Source organism: Phaseolus vulgaris, chromosome 4 (genome assembly GCF_051622355.1).
Source record: "Phaseolus vulgaris cultivar YP4 chromosome 4, ASM5162235v1, whole genome shotgun sequence".
NCBI lineage: Eukaryota > Viridiplantae > Streptophyta > Magnoliopsida > Fabales > Fabaceae > Phaseolus > Phaseolus vulgaris.
The window spans coordinates 36941693-36951677 of record NC_143501.1 but is presented as its reverse complement, the minus strand read 5'-3'; the positions used below and the strand labels follow the sequence as shown (position 1 = coordinate 36951677).

The window sequence follows — 9985 nt, the reverse complement described above, 5'->3', positions numbered from 1 at the left end:
CACTATTTTTTAATATCTTTCAATTATTAACTTCGAATTCTCTCACTAGTTTTTAAGGACGAATTTGATGGTTTATCTTTTATACAAAATTCTCGTTTAACCTAAAAGTTCCAAGTTTGTGTTAGTTAATTGTCTTTTCACAAGTCTTCTTATAAGTCCATTGATTGGAATATAATTATTTCCCTATGAGAAGAAAGTTGTCACTATTGATTTATTCCACAACTACCAAATTTGGACTTTTTTACTCAAAACGCTTTAAACTTTTTTACTCAAATAATACGATTGGTTATTCCACAACTACTAATTGGACATTTTTTACTTAATTGGGAAGATTTATATAAAAAAATTTCAGCACTCCTAAATGGAATACAACTTTACGTTCTTAGGTTTATTTGGAAAATAAAGACCCAACCTTTTTATGAAGGAAATCAATTGGACGCTAACTAGATCATCTTTAATAGGATATTTTGGACGTTCAAACCGTACATTGATGGTTTCAAATTTTGCAAGTCGATGGTCCAAGTTGATGGAACTTTCTTGAATGGGAAATACAGAGGAATGTTATTGGTCGCAGTTGCACAAGATGCCGGAACAACATATTACCAATTGCCTTCGCCATCGTAGAGAGTGAAACTGCTGAGACTTGGTTCTTTTTCTTGCGAAACCTACGAAGATATGTCACTCTGCAAGATGGTCTCTATCTCATTTTTGACCGCCACGAATCAATAAAGAGTGCATACTCTAGAGATGGTAGAGTTAGAACAACAATAATTTTGTGCATGTGTATTGCATTCGGCACATAACACAGAATTTCATGAGGTGGTTTAGAAATACAACACTAAAGAAAGATGTTGTCAACATGGGTAATTGTCCTTATACATTAAGTTAATCAACTGTTTCAAATTATATATATTGATTTTGTCAATTTTATTTACTAACTACATGTACAACAAATAATTCACTAGTGCAGAAACATAAAACAAATGCGGTTGTTTTGAATTTATAAATGCGGCTTTATAACCGCATTTGATCAACACGCACTTGTAAATCAAGAAATATAAATGCGGCTATATAGAGCCGCATTTATAAATACCATTTACAAGTGCGGTTATTTGCTTTAACCGCATTTGTATGTGCCGAATCATTAAAAAAAATTAAAAATTTTAAAACATCGTCAATCTTGTGTGAAGCCAAGATTGATGAAGAGTCACGGGAGCGAACAACGGTGGCGGCAGCAGAAGCGACGACGGACAGGGAAGCAGCAACGGAGCAAACCAAAAAATCCACAAGAAACCACGAAGACAATGAAAGAGTGCTTCGAGACCACTAATGCAAGGAAAAAAACATATATAAGAAAAACGAAAAACATTTATGCATATATTTGTGAAGATGAAGAGGAAAAAAGAGAGTTCAAGAAACTTACATTGCACAAATGGAATGCAGATGCAGTAGAAGGAGACGAACTCAGAGTGCAAACGCGAAACGAAGGCAAAGACGAGAAATAAAGTTTGAAATTGTGTGAGGCGCGCTTCAAAATTTAAGGTAAAAAAGGATTTACGAATGCGGTTAAAGGTAAAACCGCATTCGTAAATCAAACAATTTTGATTTACGAATGCGGTTATTCAAATAACCGCATTCGTAAATCAAGCGCTTTGATTTACGAATGCGGTTATTCAAATAACCGCATTCGTAAATCAAAATAATTTCAAAAATGCCACCGCGTTTTTTTCGAAAGCGGGTAGCGCAAAAGCCGCACTAAATAAAGCGTATCCTTTTCTTCTTTTTGCACTAGTGATTACAAATGGAATGACAGAGCCATGTTTTTTCTACTACTGCAACATAGTTAGAGAGGAAAATCCTGAGGCAGCTCAGTGGCTAGATGATATCCCGAGAGAGAAGTGGACTCTTGCATGGGACAACGGTCAAATGTGGGGACATATGACAACCAATCTGGCTGAGACGATCAACTCTTTTTTGAAGAAAATAAGAAACCTATCTTCCATGGTGATGGCAACTATTAAAGGAAAAGAAAGAATAGGGTAAATTCCTTGTGTATATAGAACACATAGGGTTATGTTTATATAGGAAAAGAAACATATGGGTTAAGCTCATTACATAAATAGAAATAGATAACAATATCTATAATATCTCATAATATCTAACACTCCCCCTCAAGATGGTGCATATAGATCATATATACCCAGCTTATTACAAATGTAATCAATCTTAGGCCCTCGTAAGGGTTTAGTAAAAATATCTTATAATTGACTACTTGAATTAACAAACTCAGTCTTGATATCTCCCGATATAATGTTTTGTCGAATGAAATGACAATCAATCCCAATATGTTTGGTCCTTTCATGAAAAACTGGATTTGAGTTAATATGAAGAGTAGCCTGATTATCACATATAAGTGTCATTTGAGTGACCTCTCCAAATTGCAATTCTTTAAGTAACTGTTTAAGCCAAATAAGCTCACAAGTAGCTGAGGTCATAACTCTATATTCTGCTTCTGCACTAGATCTCGCAACAACACTTTGTTTCTTGCTCTTCCAAGATATCAAGTTATCACCAATGGAGACACAATAACCGGAAGTTGATCTTTTATCAGATAGAGATCTTGCCCAATCAGCATCTGAATAACAAACGACTTTAGTATCCTTATTATGACCATATAACAAACCTTTTCCAGGAGAGCCTTTAATGTACTTCAGTATACGAATGACTGCATTCCAATGATCTTCACATGGAGAATTAAGAAATTGACTCACCACACTGACTGCAAAGGAAATATTAGGGCAAGTAACAGTGAGATAGTTCAATTTTCCAACTAATCAACTGTACTTCTCAAGATCTGAAAGAGGCTCCCCTTGATTGGGTAAAAGTTTGACATTGAGATCCATGGGAGTATCCACATATTTCGAATTCATCAACCAAATTTTCTCCAAAATATCTAATGCATATTTTCTTTGAGAGATAACAATACCAGTATTGGATTGTGCTACCTCAATCCCCAAGAAATATATGAGTTTCCCAAGATCTTTGGTCTGAAAGTGTTGACAAAGGTGTTGTTTTACTTGTGAGATGCCATTGTGATCACTGTCTGTAAGAAGAATGTCATCAATATATACTATAAGATAGATACACCCAACACTCGAGTGAAGATAAAAAAACTGAATGATTTACTTCAATGCGAGTCATACCAAAATGTTGAAAGACATTGCTAAAATTTCCAAACCAAGCCTTAGGAGACTGCTTGAATCCATATAAGGATTGCGAAGACAACATACCAATCCAGAAGACTCCCCCTGAGCAACAAAACCGAGAGGTTACTCCGTATAAATTTCTTCCTTCAAATCCCCATTAAGAAAGGCATTATTGGCATCAAGTTGATAAAAAGGCCATTGTTGAAGAGTAGCCATGGTTGTGAATAAGCAAATAGAAGCCATCTTTGCCACTAGAGAAAAACTATCACCATAGTTTAAACCAAAAATTTGGGTATAACCCTTAGCCACAAGACGAGCCTTGAGACGATCAATAATACCATCAGAACCAACTTTGATAGCAAAATTCCACCTGCAACCAACAACAGATTTCGTAGATGGATAGGGAAGATAAAAAAGATTGATTACCAGAAATGTGATTTGTGGCACCTGAACCTAGAACCCAAGGGCCAAGGGAAGTAGAATGAATAATGCCAATAAAAAATGTACCTATGTTCAACAGAAGTAGTGGAACCAAGATTCTAACGATCCTCATACCATTTAAGAAATTCATTGAAAATAGTAGACTGGCCTGGGATATCAAATGAAGATGAAGTATGGTCCACAGTAGAAGGTTGCACATGAGCAGTTTGGGCAACCACAACAGATTTAGGAGGACAACCATGTAAGGCATAACATCTGTCAATTTTATGCCCAAGTTTGCCACAATGGTCACACTTTTGACACCCTTTTCCCGGCTTGTAAGAGCGAGTACAATCATTATGTTGAGAGACTAAAGCAGAAGAGTCATCAACATGAGGCATTATACCAGTGGTGTGTTTACTCGACACACGCAGAAGGGTAGAACAAGTGGAAGTAAAATTAGGCGTGATAGGAGGTCCCAAAACTTGATCACGAACATGAGAATAATCATCAGGAACGCCATGTAAATCCAATAACATCAAGAACTTGGATCTTTGTTCTAGTTCTTAAGAAGGAGTGGGGTCATGAGGTAATAACTCATTAAAATCATGAAAATAAGCAAGAAGTTTACCCAAATATTCCTCCATTGTACCATCAAGACGCTTGGAAGTAACAACTGTGGGGAGATTTTGACACACACCATAAAGATGTCGAGTATCATTGGTGTATAATAACATTACTTGTTCCCAAAACTTTTGAAAATGTCTCATAGGTACGAAAAAATTGTTTTAAAGATGAGTGAATGGTAGATTTGATAATAATGCATAATTGAGCATCAATTTTCAACCAATGAAAAACCTCATTTTTAGCAACATTGGGACAGGTAAGATGATCAATATAACCTTAACTCTTAAGCCATTACTTAATATCTGAGGCTCAAGTGTCATAATTGGTTTCATCCAATTTGTCAATGAAGAGATGAACATTGATATAATTAGTATAAATAAAGAGATCCGAAATAATGGCAACGGAAGAAGCCAAAGTGGCAGGGAAAGCGGAAGAGGGAACGGAATAAGCCATAGATGATAAGGACAAATCCAGTCACTGGTCAATTGGCGGCAGCAACAATGATGAAGGCTCCGACAACGTTTCCGACAACATCTCCGGCGGCGACTCCGACGATATTTTGACGGCGACTCCGGCGAGTCGGCGGCGGTGGAAGCTCTAGCAAAGCAATGGGGCGGTGGCTGGAAAATTCCAGTGAATAGTGGGTTCACCAATAAAACAACAGATACCACATTAAAGAAAAAAAAAAGAATAGGGTAAATCCCTTGTGTACATTGAACACATATGGTTATGTTTATAAAGGAAAAAAAATATAGGGGTTAAGCCCATTACATAAATAGAAATAGATAACAATATGTATAATATCTCATAATATCTAATAACAACATATACCCATTGAAATAAATTCTTCACAGATAGAGGCAGGTAAGTGGAAGCCATGATGTTGTTGGACATGTATACTCTGAAGTTGTAGCAAAAGCATTGGAAGATGCACAGTCAAAGGAAAAACACTCATACAGTGCTTTCCTTTGATAGGAGAAACACCAAATTTTTGGTAGAAGAAAGAAAAAATCCAAGACAAGTACGACCACTAGGCCGATTTGCAGTTGGCTTTAACGAATTATGGTGTGACTGTGGGAAATTCCAAAAACTACACCTACCATGCTCCCATGTGCATGCTGCATGAAAATATGCTCACCATGATTTTGTTGGGTACATCTCACATGTGTACACATTGCAACAGGTCTTTCATGCTTACGAAGGAGTATTTGGTGAATGCAGAAATGAAGAGTATTGGTCTGCATATACTAGTCAAATATTATGCCCAATTCCCAACATGAAAAGAACCTCAAAGGGGAGGCCTAAGTCAAGTTGAATAAGGACTAATATGAACATAAGAGAACAACATAGTCGAACCAAAAAATGTTCATATTGTCAAACTCTAGGACACACAAAAAGAATGTGTCCCAACATTATTGGAACGTCCACTTCTCGTCATTAATTATGTTTCATTTTGCACAAACTATTTAATTGACCATTCAAGAAAATATTAAATGAATAACCATTTTTCATTTATTTTCCTTTTTATGTTCAACATATACTACATCATTTCAATAATTAACAACAATTTACACCTAATAAACATGAAAACATTTAAAGCAATTCACAATGTTAATAATGGTACAAAATGTGTGAAAAAACTGATACACAGGACAATAATGTGCATTGTCACATCACTCCTCCACAATTATTTCCTCCAAGGTCACACAGAAAATAATAATGTGCATGGTCACATCACTCTTCCATAACTTCGTTTTTCTTAGGTTGTACAACACAATTACATGCATTGTCACAACACCCTCCATATAGGTTCTTTCCTTAAGCCAGACAACACAATAATGAGAATGTTCACATCACTCCTCCATAATTGCTTTTTTCTTAGGTTGTACAACACAATAACATGCATTGTCACATCACTCTCCATGGGTTCTTTCCTCAAGTCAGACAACAGAATAATGAGAATGGTCACATCACTCCTCCATAAATTTTTCTCCTCAGGTCACACAGCACAATAATGTGCATCGTCACATCACTCCTCTATAATTTTTTTTTCCTCAGGTTGTACAAAACAATAACATGCATAGTCACATCACTTTCCAAAGATTCTTTCTTTAGGCCAGACAACACAATAATGTGAATTATCAAATCACTCCTCCATTATTGCTTTTCCTAAGGCCACACAACAGAATAATGTGGATGGTTATCATCTTTTCTTTTAATGTGCACATGATAATACTTGTAATAAATTTATCATTTAATACACACGGTTCATTGCACACGTCATAAATAACTCTTTCTTTCTATCTCAATCATTCTCCAGCTATAGATTCAAGTTTTCACCCACACAACACTTTGAAATCATTTAGTTAACACAAAATATATACAAATTCTTCCTTCTTCCCAAAACTTTTGCTTTCATCTTCAAATGGACCATCGTTGCTTCACAAACAATGAGAATTCTTACAATTTTGATCTTGTTGTCTTTGCACATGGTCGGGTAATAGAAAATGATGAAAGCGCCCACTTTGAATGTCCGTCTCCTAAATTTTTCCGCATCCCTCATAATTGTACATTCTCCCATTTAAAGGAGAAAGTGTGTGACGCTTTGGGACTACAAGATAAAACATTGTTGATGAATTTGTACTACCGTCGGCCTTAACAAACCACACAAGGGCAAACGAGGTACGATGTTGTTAAGATAATAACCGATGAAAATGTTTTAGAATTGTTAACTTGGAAGTCTCAATTTCCATTTCCTACAATGATTGAAGTATATGTCAAGTTAACAAGATCTGCAGAGTAAAATTTACGTCTTCTAAACGCACTGACTGCATCCAACTCTACATCAATTCAAGACTCAATCACTTCAACTAAAGCAATAATCTACTATGGAGGACCTATCCAACGAGCCACTATAATAGGAAGTCGAAATGGCTATGGTCTAACCTACAGATGTGTCAACCCTAAAAGAATGTCAATTCCACATAACTCCTCTTTTAATCAACTATTTCTCAACATATCAGAGATACTACAATATGGAGACCGAAAACATGTTACATAAATAAACTATCGTCGTCTAGCTAGAGTTGTCAATAAAAAACTTGTACACGACACAGTGCAAATACAAAATGTTGTTGATGTCCAACAAATGATTAATCGTTGGAAAACTACTCAACTTCTTAATCTAAGTGTGCAACGTGAAGATTCAACCATAAAAATTGAACTATTTATCCAAACTAAAAATTTACACAATGCAACAGCACAAGAATTTGCGCAGGACTGAGGATAATACCTACAAGAACCATCTTCACAAATCAACATCTACACTTTTATAAATTAGTAATGCTTTCATTGTTGTCATATTTATATTATTTAAATCTCATGTATTATCTTTTTTCCAACTTTAACTAATATATAAATTGTATTTTAGTTAGTTGTTACCACATATTTAATTTCTCTTTATAATTTCTTATATTTATTTATAATTAAATATGATTATATAATATTTTTTATTATAATTTATAATATATATTTATATATAACACATTATTTACATAATATTTCAATTTAAATATAATTTATTTTTTATTTTTTAATTTAAAATTATAATTTATGCACTTATTTTTTTATTAAACCTAATAATAAACTTATTCACTTAATATCTTTATTATTACATACATATCATTAGTGAATAACCTAATTTTTATTTATAATTTTTTAAACCTGTACTGGACCAGACTTCGAACATTGAAATCGATATCGGACATTGGCTCGATGGTTTGGTCGCGATAGTGGGCCACATAAGTGGGCCTCCAGACATGCGTGTGTTGAAAGCCGTATATATGAAAGGCCTATTCAGTGAGAAAGTGCATGCATGTGGTGTGTATAATACATTCGAGTCTAGCACAAAGAAATGTCCCTTGAAGACGCCAAGGCCCAAGAGCGTTAGGGTTTTTCAAGGGAAAGCTGCATGCATGATACGTAATGGACTAGGGCTCGTACATAACAGATGGGTCTCGTAACGTTGGTACATGAGTTGGTATCCTGGCGACCATGTTGTTAAGATTGTGCACTCCAAAGAGGAAGATTTTGTGCGGTTGTTGTGCTAAGATTATGTAACAACGTAACAAAATGTCCTCCCAGCAAACCTAATTTCACTAGAGATAAGGCTCTAGTGAGAGAGGGGTTGTTACAATGAGGTAACCTAAAAGCAGTCTATAAAAGGGAGTTAAGATCCCTGGTAAAGGTACATCGTTTCTAAAACTGAAATTGCTTACTTTAAGCCCTGAACTGACTTGATCATCGGAGTGCAATCAACAGGTAGGACCCCCTCTCTTTCAACGGAGCCACTCTCTAAGATCCAAGAGGTAGCATAAAATCCACCAGAAATAGGACGAGCTACAGCGTGCCTTTGGAGTCAACCGGCAAGAACAAAACCATTCAATTAATATCTTTTCAGTAAAATATCCAAATAATTTTACTTAATTTTTACTTACTTATTTTGATATTTTTTTAACAAACAAAAAATACCAACATTTAAGTTGATACAAACATTATAAAAATATATTTACAAATGTATTATAGTTTATTCTCCACAATTCAAATTTACTATAAAAATACAAAATAATGTTACAACTTTACATTTATTTTACCCATAATATTTACTTACATCAAAATACCTATAATATATTTTATTTCATTATCTTTGTATTGATATTTCTTTATAAATTATTAGTGTCTTTTGTTTTTTAAAAATTCAAAAATTCATATGAATAACTATGAAAGTAAACGTATGTCTAAAACCAAAAAAAAACTTCGAAAAATCAAGAAAAATGTAAAAAAAGAAATGAAAAAAAATGACGTGGTGAATCGTGGATTAGAATTCATATGAGTATTGTTCTCACCGGTTGACTCGCTTTTCGGTTGACTCGAACGACAGTCTTTGGCCCGCCTGTCTCCGCCTGAGAATCAAACTTCCTTGGGTTGAAGAACCTCTCACCTGCAAAGACAAAGGGCGCCTTGACGGCCGTTTGCACTCCGACGCTCAAGTCAGTACTGGGGCAAAGAAATAGTAAGTGTATAAAGTAGTTTCAGTCTTAGAAACGATGTACCTTGCTAGGGTTCTTACCACCCTTTATATAGGTTGTAACTAGGGTTACTTCTGTTCTGCTACCCATATCTAGGGTTCTTGGGAGAACGTCATTGCGTCGCTATTACACAATCTTAGCATAATCTAGCACATAAGACTTCCCTTTACTGGAGTGCAACGATTAACAGTATGGCCGCCAAGGTACCAACTCATGTACCAATGCTGTGGGGCCATCTGTTCTATGGGTGCCCTAAGTATTCACATGCCATGCATGCAGCCTACCCCTGGAAACCCTAACCCTATTGGGCCTTAGTGCTTCCAGGGAATCCTTACTTGTGTCGCGCCCAAATGCGCTATACACACCACACGCATGGATCCCTCATGACTTAGGCCTTCTCTTATAGCTGGGTGTTTAACTGGTAACTGACAGGATTTATGGGGCCCACCTTACGTGGCTCCCCCTTACTATCAGACATTGATGTCCGATGTCTGAGGTTTTCTCTAGAGTCGATGATCGAGGACTGGTCGGTACACAAGCCCCCCAATCTCGAGCTGTAACTTGTTTCAGCGAAGAGACTAAGTGATCGCCCTAGGCGACCTACGTGGCACTGGGTGATAGGACATGAACAGTGCACCGAAGTGA

At 35.9% G+C, this 9985-nt stretch overlaps 2 pseudogenes; one reads left to right on the top strand and one right to left on the bottom strand.

Annotated features, from left to right (window-relative positions):
- The first annotated feature begins 324 nt into the window (after nt 1–324).
- On the top strand, nt 325–5694 carry LOC150028038 (uncharacterized; annotated as a pseudogene).
- Nucleotides 2172–2930, bottom strand: LOC137838688 (secreted RxLR effector protein 161 pseudogene; annotated as a pseudogene).
- Nucleotides 5695–9985: the final 4291 nt, after the last annotated feature.